Source organism: Ursus maritimus, unplaced genomic scaffold, assembly GCF_017311325.1.
Source record: "Ursus maritimus isolate PB19 unplaced genomic scaffold, ASM1731132v1 scaffold_2, whole genome shotgun sequence".
Classification (NCBI taxonomy): domain Eukaryota; kingdom Metazoa; phylum Chordata; class Mammalia; order Carnivora; family Ursidae; genus Ursus; species Ursus maritimus.
The window spans coordinates 73,225,196-73,239,248 of record NW_024424452.1 but is presented as its reverse complement, the minus strand read 5'-3'; positions in this window follow the sequence as shown (position 1 = coordinate 73,239,248).

Sequence of the window (14,053 nt, the reverse complement as noted above, 5' to 3'; positions counted from 1 at the left end):
CCAGAGTAAGTGCTCTAATGCCTTAATCTAATCATGTCATTTCCCTATTGCAAACCTCCTTGCTAATTTCCATTGTCTACAGAATGTATCTCAAATTTCTTATTGTCCTATACAAAGTTGCTCAAGATCTAACACTGCTTTACCTTTTAGACTCACTTTCCACCCCTCACACACGCTCCCAAACCCCCAGCCTCAACAAACGTGTACGTGCTCAACCAAACATCCTATCCTCTCTATACCCCCCACTATTGCTTCCATCCCAGCTCCTTGCTTGTAAACTGCTCCCCTTCCTACAAGTTTTCTTGAATCCTCTAGATAAAATTAAGTTGTGCCATCCTCTGTGCTCCCTTGGAGGTTTGTCTCCACCACTGCTCTATAACTAATCTTATTTTATTGCCCTACTCAATTATATTTCTGCGTCTCCCACTAGATGGCAGGCTCCTTGAGAGTGGGGAACTTGACTTAGTCGTCACTGGGTCCCTGGCATTAGAAGAATGTCTGCTATGGTAGTACGTTCGCCAAATAGTTTTTGAATAAATGAATTCTTTTTAAAAGACCAAATTTAGGGTGATGGTACATTGAGTGAAGAATGACCATCTACAAACACAAAGCCAGGAATTGTGCCTGTGGTTTTCTCTTATGTTTTCAATCAAATAGACAATTTGACCAATGGCTGAATATTTACTTAGCATATTGAAATGAAGTTTCTTAAACTCTCAGAATGAATTATTCACTTCCAGTTTTTTCAAAGCATGACAGAGTCTCTGGTGGGGAAGAATTAAGTAACAAGAAAGTAGAAACCTAGTACAAAATGGGGCTAATCTCCTAATATGTGGATATTGATTAATAACAACCAGTGTTGCAAAAGGCAGGATTTCTTTATTTTTTATAACTATACATACACCACATTTTCTCTATCCATTCATCCATCGGTGGACACTTAGGTTGTTTCCATGTCTTGGCTGTTGAGACTAATACTCCTCAATGAGTATGAGGTACAGATGTCTCTTCAAAATAGTGACTTCATTTCCTTTGGATATATACTGTCTTTTTGATGATAGTAGCCTTGCTAACAGGTGTGAGAGGATATCTCATTGTGGTTTTGACTTTCATTTCCCATCATTATTAGAGATGTTAAACACCTTTTCATTTACTGTTGGCCATTTGCATGTCTTTGTAAAAGTGTCTGTTCAGCCTATTTTTAATTGGATTATTTGGATTTTTTTGCTAATGAGTGGGTTGTATGAGTTCCTTATTTTTTTTATATTAACCCCTTATTAGATATATGGCTTACAAATATTTTCTCCCATTCTGTAGGCTGTCTTTTCATTTTGTTGATTGCTTCTTTTATTATGCAGAAGCTTTTTAGTTTGACATAGTCCCACTTATTTATTTTTAATTTGTTGCGGGTGCTTTTAATGTCATATCCAAAAAGTCATTGCCAAACCAGTGTCAAAAAAACATTTTTTCCAATGTTTTGTTCTAGGAGTTTGATGGTTCTAGGAATTACATTTAAATGTTTAATCCACTTTGAGTGAAATTTCGTGAGTGGTTTAGGGTAGAGGTCCAATTCCATTCTTTTACATGTGAATATGCAGTTTTCTCAGCATCATGTATTGAAGAGGCTATCCTTTCCCCACTGAGTAGTCCAGGCTCATTTGTCAAATACTAACTGACTACCTAAGTATGGGTTTGTTTCTGGGTTCTTGACTCTGTTTCATTGGACTATATGACTGTTTTTATGCCAATACCATACATTTTTGATTACTATAGCATTGTAATATAGTTTGGAATCAGGAAAATGTCTCCAATTTTTTTTTCAGGACCGCTTTGTCTATTAAGGATCTTAACTGATCCCATATGAACTTTAGAATTGTTTTTTCTATTTCTGTGAAAAATGCCATTGGAATTTTGATAGGAATTGTGTTGAACCTATCAATGTCTTTGGATAGTATGGACATTTTAATAATAATAATTCTTCCAATCCATGAGCACAGAATATCTTTCAATTTATCTGTCTTCCTCAATTTCTTTCATCATTGTCTTATAATTTTCAGTATACAGATCTTTCACCTCCTTGGTCAAATTTATTCCCAAGTATTTATTGGTTTTGATGCTATTGTGAATGGGATTGTTTTCTTCATTTCTTTTTCAGATATTTCATTGTTAGTGTTTAGAAACACAGCTAATTTCTGTATGTTGATTTTGTATCCTGCAACTTTACTAAATTTGTTAGTTGTCGCAGTGTTTTGACAGAGTCTTTAGGATTTTCTATATATCATATCATATCATATCCTCTGCAAACAGAGATTATTTTACTTCTTTCTTTCTAATTTAGATGCCTTTCATTTCTTTTTCTTCCTTAATTGTTCTGGCCAGTATGTCCAGTACTATGTTGAATAAAAGTGGCAAGAATAGACACCCTTGTCTTGTACCTGATCTTAGAAGAAAAGCTTTCCACTTTTCACCATTAAGTATGATGTTAGCTGTGGGTTTGTCATTAATGGCCTTGTTATGTTGAGGTACATTCCTTCTACATGCAATATGTTGTGGATTTTTAATCATGAAAGGATGTCGAATTTTGTCAAATGCTTTTTCTGCATCTATTGAGATAATCATATGAGTTATATCTTTCATTCTATTAATGTGATTTACAGCATCTATTGATTTGCATATGTTGAACTACCCTTGCATCCCAGGGATAATTCCCACTTGATCATGATGGATGATCCTTTGAATGCACTGTTGAATTCAGCTTGCTAGTATTTTGTTGAGAATTTTTTGTGTCTACATTAATCAGGGAGATTAGCCTATAGTTTTCTTTTCTTGTAGTGTTCTTATCTGGCCTTGGCATTAAGATACTGCTGGCCTTATAAAGTGAATTTGGAGTGTTCCCTTCTCCTCAATTTTTTTGGAAGAGTTTGGGAAGGACTGGTGTTAACTTTTTTGTAAAATGTTTAGTAGAATTCACCAGTGAAACCTTTTGGTCTTACACTTTTCTTTGTTGGAAGGCTTTGATCACCAATTAAATCTCCTTCCTCATTATTAGTCTGTCAGACTTTCTATTTCTTTTTGATTCAGTCTTGGTAGGTGATCTGCTTCTAGGAATGTGCCCATTTCTTCTAGATTAGCCAATTTTTCAGCACATAATTTCACTGTAGTCTCTTATGATCTTTGTATTTCTGTGATAGCAGTTGTTATGTCTCCTCTTCCATTTCTGATTTTATTTATTTGAGTCTTCTCTCTTTTTTCCTTAGTTATTCTAGCTATAAGCTTGTCAGTTTTTGTTTACTTTTTCAAAAAGCATCTCTTAAATTCACTGATCCTTTCTGTTGTTTTCCTGGTCTCTCTTTCATTTATTTCTGCTCTGATCATTATTATTCCCTTCATTCTGCTAACTTTGAGTTTAGTTCGTTCTTCTTTTTCTGGTCCCATGAGGTGTGTAAAGTTGGGTTGTTTGAGATAATTTTTTTCCTAATGTGCTTATCCTTATACACTTCCCTCTTAGAACTGCTTACGTTGCATCTCTTAAGCATTGTGATTCCAGTTTCAGATGTTTCAAGATATTTTTAAATTTGCCTTTTGATATCTTTTTCATTGTTTGTTCAGAAGTTTGCTGTTTAATTTCCACATATTTGTAAATATTCCAGTTTTCCTCCTGTTACCGATTTCTAGTTTCATACGATTGTGGTCAGAAGAGATATTTGGTATGAATTCAGTCTTCCTAAATGTGCCAAGACTTGTGTTGTGACCCATCATATGATCTATCCTAAGGTCTGCATGTGCTTGAGAAGAATGTGTATTCTGCTGTTGTTGAATGGAATGATCTGTATATGTTTCTTAGGTCCACTTGGTCTAAAGGGTAGTTCAAGTCCAATGTTTCCTTATTGATTTTCTGTCTCAAAAATCTATCCATTGTTGAAAGTCAAGTATTGAAGTCCCCTGATATTACTGTATCATTGGCTTTTTCTCCCTGCAGATCTCTTAGTATTATTTAATATACCTAGGTGCTCCAATGTGTGTTAATCACTTAACTCTAGTGTAAAGGTTAAAGGACAAAAGTATTAAAAATAAATATAGCTATCATAATTTGTTAATGGATACGCAATAAAAAAAGAGATAAATTATGACATAAAAACATAAAATGTGGGTTGGGTAAAAAAAAAAAGGTAGAGTTTTAATATACAATTGAAGTTAAGTTGTTACCAGTTTACAGTAGATTGTTACATCTGTAAGATGTTTTATGCAAGCCTCATGGTAACCACAAAGCTAAAACCTACAGTAGACACACAAAAGATGAAGAGATGGGAATCAAAGAATACCATTACAGAAGAATCATTAACTCACAAAGAAATCCAGAAAGAGGGGAGCCTGGGTGACTCAGTCAGTTAAGTGTCTGACTCTTAATCTCATCTCAGGTCTTGATCTCAGGGTCATGAGTTCAAGCCCCACACTGGGCTCCATGCTGGGCGTGGAGCCTACTTAAAAAAAAAGAGAAAGAAAAGAAAAAGAAGTACAGAAAGAAAGGAGGAAAGAAACAAAAGGACTACAAAACAACCAGGAAAAAATAAAAGTTGGCATTAGTAAATCCTTACCCATCAATAATTTCTTTAAACGTAAATGGATTAAATTCTCAAACCAAAAGGCATAGAATAACTGAATGGCTTTAAAAAACAAAACAAAACCCAACTATGTGCTGCCTCATCCCAGCTTTAAGGATACATATCAGCTCAGAGTAAGGGGGTGAAAGAAGATATTCCACCCACCTGGAAACCAAAAGAGGAGAGAGGTAACTATACTTAGACAAAATAGGCTTTAGGTCAAAAACAGTAACAAGAGGCAAAGAAGGTGATTATATAATGACAAAAGGGTCAATTCATCATGAGGATATAAAATTATAAATATATATACACCCAAAGTCTTTACAAGTCATTCTCTAACATCATCTCCTACTACTCTTTCTCCCTTATCCCTCCACGGCAGTCACAATGACCTCTTTGCTATTTCTCAGGCATGTCAGCCATGCTCCTGCCTCTGAGCCTTTTCACTTGCTTTTTACTCTGTCTGATATTCTCTTTCCACAGACATAAGCATGGCTCACTCCCATTGCTTTCTCATTATGGCTTTTCCTGACCACCCAATTGAAAACTGAACCCATGTACAAATTCTGGTACCACCAGATCTTTCCTTGCTGCTCTATTTCCATGCAGAGTACTTAGTACCATGTACTACAACCATATAATTTACTTGCTGATTTTTAACATTTTCCATCTCCTTCCAGAAATTTTTTTGTCTTTTTCATTCCTCAGAGTCTAGGGCAATGCCTGATGCAGAGAAGGTACTGGATTAATATATTCAGAATAAATGTAAATGCATAAGAGTACATAAGCACAAGCAAATATAAACATTTATACCTGCAAAGTCTAGTACTCTGGAATATCAGTACCACTTATATTTGTGTGGCCACACAATGGGAGGTAGAATCCATTTTTGAAGGAAAGCATTTATTTTTGAGGGAAGAAGATATAAGTATGAAGGATACAAATAAGGAAATATATATTTTCTTTTTACATTTTAGTCTAAATATTTTGATTCATCTGAAAAAAATTAATTTGTATTTCATCATACATAACAGATAATCCACATAATATGTCTTCTGTAGAATGCATGTTTGTGTTATATTCCATTTTTCTATTGGATAAGTTTGTCATTTTAGTATTATGTGTAACAATTCTTTATGTAGTCACCATACTAATTCTTTGTCAATTGCAGGTGTTACAGATATTTTCTCTCAGTTTGTAGCTTGTCTTTTCACTTTCTTTATCATGTCTTTGGTAACAAAAAACTACTAATTTTAATGTAATCAAATTTATCAGTGTTTTATTCTATGGTTGTTGCTTTTTGTGCCTTAATAAATTTTTCCCTTCCCCAAAGTCAGAAAGACTGACCCCTACTAAAAGTTTTAAAGTCTTGCATTTGGTGCTTAAATTTTTAACCTTTCTGGTGGTTATTTCTGTATGTGACATGAGATAGAGATCCAAATGCATTTTTTTTCTCTTCGGATAACTGAATTTTCTAGCTCTGTTTATGGAATAGTTTCTCCTTTTCCCACTCTACTGTCATATATCAAAGGTCCATGTATATGTGCATCTCTTCTAAATTCTCTAGTCTGTTCCACTGGTAATTTGTCTATCCTTGACTCATACCATGCTATGTTAATTACTGTAGTCTTATAATTTAACCTTAATGTCTAGTAAGGCAAGCCCTCTTTTCTTATCTTTTTCTTCAGAAGTACCTTGGCTTAAGCTCACTAGTGATCATGAAAATGTAAATCAAGACTATGGCATGATCCCATTTTATTCCCATTCAAATGACCGAATTAAGAAGTTTGATAACTCGTCTGTGATGCCAAAGATACGGAGCAACGTCTATTACACATGGCATTAGAGACTGGCACAGCACTTAGAAAGCAGTTTGGCATTATTGTGTAAAGCTAAATGTTTGCATACTATGAAGCTCTAGAAACTCCACTCCTGGTATATAGACAGATACAGATATAAGTACAGGTGAAGCTCTAGAAACGCCACTCCTGGTATATAGACAGACACAGATATAAGTACAGGTGAAGCTCTAGAAACTCTACTCCTGGTATATAGACAGATAAAGATATAAGTATAGGTATATACTTAGATAATATCAAAAGGAAGGAGCACAAAGATACAAGTTATTTGGAACATTAGCCATTTGTATGTCTTCATTGGAAAAGCGTCTGTTCATATCTTCTGCTTTCTGCTTTCTTAAGAAGTACAAAGGTTGAATATATAAAAATGAAGCTGGCTGGCAAATTTGTACCACATAAGATAACTCTCAATGATCAATGCTTGTCCACTGGTCTACAAAGACAAATTTGTTACATGAAAGTCAATTCTTGGGTATTTATGTATAACGTATGAAACTGCAGCTTAGAGTAAAGTCAAAATTAAAGTTGATATACACTACCACCAGTAAGTCATGAAAGTACCTATCTTCCCAAATCCACCAACACTGGATTTTATCAATCATTTCAACCACTGCAAACTTATGAGTGAAAGGTTAAGATTATATCTTATTGCTGTTCAGTTTTAATTGCTTTGACTCCTGGTGGGGTTAATAATCTTTTATGAATTACCATTTCCAAATTTTGTCCATTTACATTGGAATGTTTGTACTTTCCCTTTTTATTGGTGAGAGTGCTTTATCATATTTATTACAATTATTTTCTACTAAATTTCCTGACTATTTCAATGCTAGTTATACATACAAAGTAAGGATCCTAGCTACATTCATATTTATGTGGTTCTGATTTCTGACAGGAACTACAAATACTTCCTGCAAACCTCAAGAATATCTTTGCTAACAGAAAACCTCAGCTTAAAAATATAGATAAAACATTTTAGTTTTCTTATCTTGTCTGAGATCTGGACCAGGGGTTTCTATGATGGGAAAGTATCTTGTAGTTCTGACATTTTCTTTGGGGCCTCTCACCAAATCAATAATGAACAGAACACTACTTATTAGTACTTCTACTGTGCGTTCCCTACTTATTAAGTAGGTGACTTATCGCAAAGAAATACCGCCGAAAAGGGAGTAAAAGCAACTCTAGGCCATGAATATCAGGAGCCACAGACGAGCTTTGAGGAATCAGCCATTCATTCAGGTCTTTCAGTGACTCAGTGCTCCTACTTTTACCTCTATCGACCCCATGGCAATATGGTGGAAACTGGTAATATTATGTCAACAAAGTACTCAGATAACATACACATTACAAGTCTAATTTTTAACCGTGTTCTTTCTCTTTTGCCATGTAAATTAGACCACAGCCTATAAGACAATAATGCGATTAGGAAAGCGACGTTAAGAAAATTACACAGTTTGTGGATACATTTTTATCTTTCAGTTCAGGGTAATTAAAGAGAAGAGAGAAACAGAGCATGCGCTCATATGAATTGAGGGAGTAGCCTGGGCATGTTCCCAGAGGTTTCCAAGCAGTTTGGCGGGGACTGCAGTGAGTACTGTGAAAATAAGTAAATAAACATACTTTGATTTTTGAGTTGCCACCAAAGGCCCACCTGACCCAAAGCAATTCTCCCAACATTCTGACATAAGATCTGAAATCCCTCCATTAAAATCATTCACTTATTCATTCAATAAAGATAGTTCTTACTATGTATAAGATACTGTCTTAGGAACGGGAGAAAAGAATGAGGCATGATTCATGTTCTGGTGAGGGAGCTATATCTACATACGTATAGGTATATATCATAATCCATCGCAACATAACACAGTAGTTTGATCAATTACTTGAAATGGAACATTGAATGTTCAGGAACCAAAATTAATCCTGGGATAAATAAGGCATAGAGCCTCCCTCTCAGGCATTAAAAATGAACTATGGTTAAAGCATTACATCATAGACTGTCACCCTGTGAAGCAGAGAAGGTCCCTAAAGGAAGGTACAGAGAAGCTAAATTCTGAAGAATGACAAAAAGGTTAGGTCCACAAGGATTTCTCGAAGTATTTTATACCAAACACTAGCTCTGTAAGTTATTCTGTGAAACAAGAACAGGGGGGTCCATTTCTAATAAGCTTGGAAATTTTTGTGCACTATGAAATGACAGGGTGTATCACCATATTAAAAGCTCTGAAAAGTCCTGCAGGAAAAAAAAAACGGCTAACCGAGCATTTCCTAAACACTTTTAAGTTAGAGAATCCTTTCTCATAGAAGACTTAAACCAAATGGAGATGTATTTCAGAAACACCAATCTAGAACAAGGATTCCGTCTAGGGATGGTGGTGCTAAAAGTGTAGGTATGATGGGTTATGATGGGGGAAGGTACTACACAAGCTACAGCCTGCCCAGGAGGAGGAGGGGTTGGAGATAATTTGATGGTGAATTCAACACAGGTGGAGACAGAGTACTTGATGCTCAGTGGAAATCCAATTGAATTATACATTTTTCAGGTGAATTCCCCAGCCTGCGGGGAATCTTGGCTCTGTGGTAGTTTTCTCCCTGATTACTACCCTGTGTCTGCTTATTTTCCAATAAAATTGTACATCTTTTTCTCACAATTTACAAAAACTATCTTATTCAGTAACCAATTAATACCATAACTGATGCTGCTTACTTCCAGAAATCACTAACAAGGAATTGCTTAGCTTTTACACGATAGGTTATTTTTTTTTAATTTTATATGTGATACTGTGTAAGGATAATTCTTTTCCTTCCAAAACACAAGAATTAAATAGAATAAAAATAGCTATTTCCTACCTTGGACTTTGAGTAAATAGTCAAACCTATAAAATTAATCATTTGAGTTACTGAGTTTTTTTTAGTTAGCGACATCTAATGAACTATGCTGGATAGATGTTACCTATAACTGACAGATATTATTAATAGTAAGTCTGTTTCAATAGCAAAACCCAGGGATCAGCGCAACACACCCATCTCATGTTTTGTAAATAAAGCTTTATTGGAACACATCAATGCCTATTTGCTTGTGTATCATTGAGGGCTGTTTGCACACTACAACAGCAGAGTCGATGAGTTGCATGCTTTTAAAACCGAAAATATTTGCTATCTTTCCCTTTACAGAAAAAGTTTGCATCTCTGACTTGCATGCGTAATTAAAACCAGTTACGTTCAATAGAATATCAACTATATAAAACATGCGGGGGGGGGGAGGCTAAAGAAGTACACCAAGACATTTACCAAGTTCATGGTCAGGCTGGCAGGGAAGGATGAAATCTAATAAGAGCTAGCTTCTGACATGTCAAGCTTCTGTATCATTTATAGCAATTTTATTTATTCTTTGGTAGTGAAAGTATGTGGTATTCATAGACAGGAACTTTCTCATTAGGTGGATTCATATTCACCTTTGTGTCTTGATAAAAGGTACACAATAACCAAAAAAGAATGCAAAGAAATTTCTAAAAGGGTTGCGGTAATCAGCAGGTTAAAAACCACTGCTCTGCACTACATAGCCAGGTATCATCAGGGCCAGGAGTCCACAGGTTCTAGGTGACACAGGAAATGTCGCATACTGACCACCACACACACAAGTGGCTTAAAAATAGTCTCCATTACATTGTTCATTGTTCACACGTCAGTGGGGAATGGCACCAGAAGAAGCCATAGAGTCAAAGTAACCAACTATCCAGGGAAGGTTAGTCTGGGAAGAAGAAAGGTGCCTAGCCTCTATGATATCAAGTTAACCACTTCGCCAGGAAATTAAAGTCAATAAGCAAAGGAGTAGTTGTTTTGATTTTGGTTTTGGTTTTTCAGAAAGCTGTCATTTTGGCCACAAAATCTGCCATAAACTTAAAATCCTCTGTTGCCGTAGAATTCAAAGCATTTACGGATTTCCTAAATTGGCTGTTAATCAGACTCAGTCCGCCTGGAAAGAAGCACGCACCTGCCCGCACCTGAGGCCCAACCCCGGCGGCCAGCAGCGTCTGAAGGAGCCTCTCCTCGAGAAGCCACATACTGCATGGGAACCGTGAGCTGTAGAGCCAGGGTCAGTAGACCTTATCCTTTTCCCAGATCAGCCTCTGCAAGATGTGTTCCCGAAAGGAGAATCAAAATCCTCCCCGCTTCCCACGCGTCAGAATTAGAAACAGAACAGGCAATGTGTCGGGATCATAAAAGGGACTCCGTAAATGGCACAATTATCATCAAAGGCAGACACTGAAACCATCACAAAGACTCGGACACTGAGCCATGTCTGCCAGAGAAGCTTGTGACAGAGAAGCAGTGCGTGGTTTTCTTCAGGGTTACGATTTCATTTTTATGAATAATAAATGACTGATTTTTTGGAGTCAGCCAAACCTGTGACTCTCTGCTTCCCCATATCTGGCCTCCTCCCCGTAGCTGAAATATCAGAAGGAAGATGGATGCGTGTCACTAGACACCTTTAACCTCAAGCTAGAAGACATTTTCATCTGATGCCAAAGGAGCAGCCACAAGTACAAGACCTCTTTACGACGGAGTCATGAGCGTTACAGATTACCTCGTTATCTAATTAACCAAAATGACTTTTATTTTAATCTTTATTGAACATTTTCCCGATTTTTTTCACAGAGCAGAGTGAAAAAAAATTGAATCCTTGATGACAGAGGTTCAATCAATTTATATAGTGCTATGACATGTCCAAGAGCGTATCATGCAGAAGCTAGCAGGATTCTGAGATCGCACGCTTTCCCTTAAGAGATAGGACACCAGTTTGAATCTAAGTGGGGCCCCAAAGTTGACTGTAGAATCAAACTGATCAACTGTCGTCTTATCAGAGGCTTACTATGTGCACTCCATATAAAGTAGCCGTCCCTACCCCCATTCCCAAAATCTCTTGTCACCTGCTTTATTTTAGTTCATAGCTCTTATCATCACCACTTGACATATTTTTACATATTCTGCACATTGTTCTTCTCTCTCTACTGGACCATGATGCCCATAAGAGCTTAGTCTGTCTCACTATTGAATCCTCAGCACCTAATGTAGGATTCAAGAAATACTTAGTAATTGAATAAATAAATACAAACGAACTTTCTTGTCATTTTATTCTTTCTTCTAAGAACTAAAAGCAGAAGCCCTGTTCAATTTAACTCAGACCTAGTTACCTGACACTGATAATGTCCTAGTAAGACAAAGAATATAAGGGGGGAAAGGCCAAAGGGCATGGGGACTACAGCCGGCCTTAAACATAAGCTAGCCAATCCACCGTCTTTTCACAAACAGGAGAACAAATTACAGTGATGGGCCTTCTCCCTCCGTATTGATCTCTTCCAAATCTGAACTTGTAGAGGTGGTTTGATTGGTTCAGTTAATGCCAATCATGGGTTGGAAATGGAAATCTGGATTCTATCTTGAGGAAAAGGACTGTAATATGGGAACCTCCATAGACATAGGAAGCCATACTGCCACTATTATGACAAATGTCCACAACAGACACTAACGTGGGAAGGGGAAAAAAAAATCCCACATTAATATTTTAAACAATTAACTCCATTACAGGCATAACCTGAATAACTAATTCACTCTCTTCTCCCCATTGGAAGGGGGGTGAAATGTCTTTTCCATTTTGATATTTGCTTCCTTGAATTTCTTTTTTTTTTTAAAGTAGGCTCCACACCCAATGTGCAGCCTAACATAGGGCTTGAACTCACGACCCTGAGATCAAGAACTGAGCTGAGATCAAGAGTCGGACGCTGAACTAACTGAGCCACCCAGGCACCCCTGCTTCCTTGAATTTCTGTATGTGCACTTTCTGGAATTGGGGCAGTTCCTGCCAGAAGTGTCTACAGTGCACCTGTAACTTTTTCAAACTGCCCTCAATACATTCACTTCTAGGTAGGAGAAGAAAGGGAAGAAGAAAGGGGGGGTAAACAGAAGGGAGGATGAACCATGAGAGACTATGGACTCTGGGAAAAAAACTGAGAGCTTCAGAGGGGAGGAGGTGGGGGAATGGGATAGGCTGGTGATGGGTAGTAAGGAGGGCACGTATTGCATGGTGCACTGGGTGTTATACGCAAGTAATGAATCATGGAACTTTACATCAAAAACTAGGGAGGTACTGTATGGTGACTAACATAATATAATAAAAAATCATTATTAAAAAAGTAATAAAATAAATAAATACATTCACTTCTAGGAACTTTTTATTAACAGGATTAACATTTTCTCACACTAACATTTTAAGCACAAAATAAGCAAAGTTTACATATTCACGCAACTCCTTTCATGCCAGTTATGCAAATATAATTACCCTTAGCAAATCTGTTTTGGCTGAGAAAAATCTAGATGCTGGAGAAATATCTAAAGGTGTTTTTTTTAATGTTAGGATTATCAGCTGACTCTCTCAGTGGGAGGATTTTTCCATCTTGGGTTTCGACAGTAAACCCAGAAATTAATGTGCTCGGCAGTTCCTATAGGAAATAAAAATACTAGGATTAAAAAAATTCTTATAGCAGGAAGACCATAAAGGACATGAAGAAAGAAAGAAGGAACAAAGAATGAAGGGCCAGCTCTGGGAGAACCGAGGTTGGCCCAGGTGTGGTGACTCATTACTGTAGACTGCTCGGAGAGACCCGAAGGGTCATAAAAAGAAGAGAAAGGTAAGTTGTAAACCCAGCATAAACAGCAAAGGGGAATATAAAACTTTTACAGGCATTATAGGGAAGTTGGCATTAATGCAGCTTTACATTTATGACTCAATCAAGATACTAAAATAGCATAAATAAGGAAATGTGCAATGAAAATGAAGATAACTCTTAAAAGGAAGACGCTGACCAACACTTTGAATTTCTCAAAAGCCACCCTCATGTCATTTGCAGAGTGGCAGAAGTCGATGTGCTGGAATTTGTGGATTTCCCACGTTGCACTGTAGTCGTTCTTGATCTTCGCTCTGACTTTCACCGAGCCCTGCTAAGGATGTGACAGAGTAGGCATCGGTTTCATGGTGTTGTCCATCACTGTAATTTGTTCTCCCATTTGTGAAAAGACGGTGGATTGGCTAGCTTATGTTTAAGGCCGGCTGTAGTCCCCATGCCCTTTGGCCTTTCCCCCCTTATATTCTTTGTCTTACTAGGACATTATCAGTGTCGGGTAGCTAGGTCTGAGTTAAATTGAACAGGGCTTCTGCTTTTAGTTCTTAGAAGAAAGAATAAAATGACAAGAAAGTTCGTTTGTATTTATTTATTCAATTACTAAGTATTTCTTGAATCCTACATTAGGTGCTGAGGATTCAATAGTGAGACAGACTAAGCTCTTATGGGCATCATGGTCCAGTAGAGAGAGAACAATGTGCAGAATATGTAAAAATATGTCAAGTGGTGATGATAAGAGCTATGAACTAAAATAAAGCAGGTGACGAGAGATTTGGGGGATGGGGTGGGGGCTGCTATTTTATATGGAACAAGGGTTTGTAGAAATACCACTTCCGCTGTGAAGCCACGCCTAACCAACTAGAACAGATAGAGAGACTTCTTCTAACAATATTTAGTGTAGACACGCAACTTATAT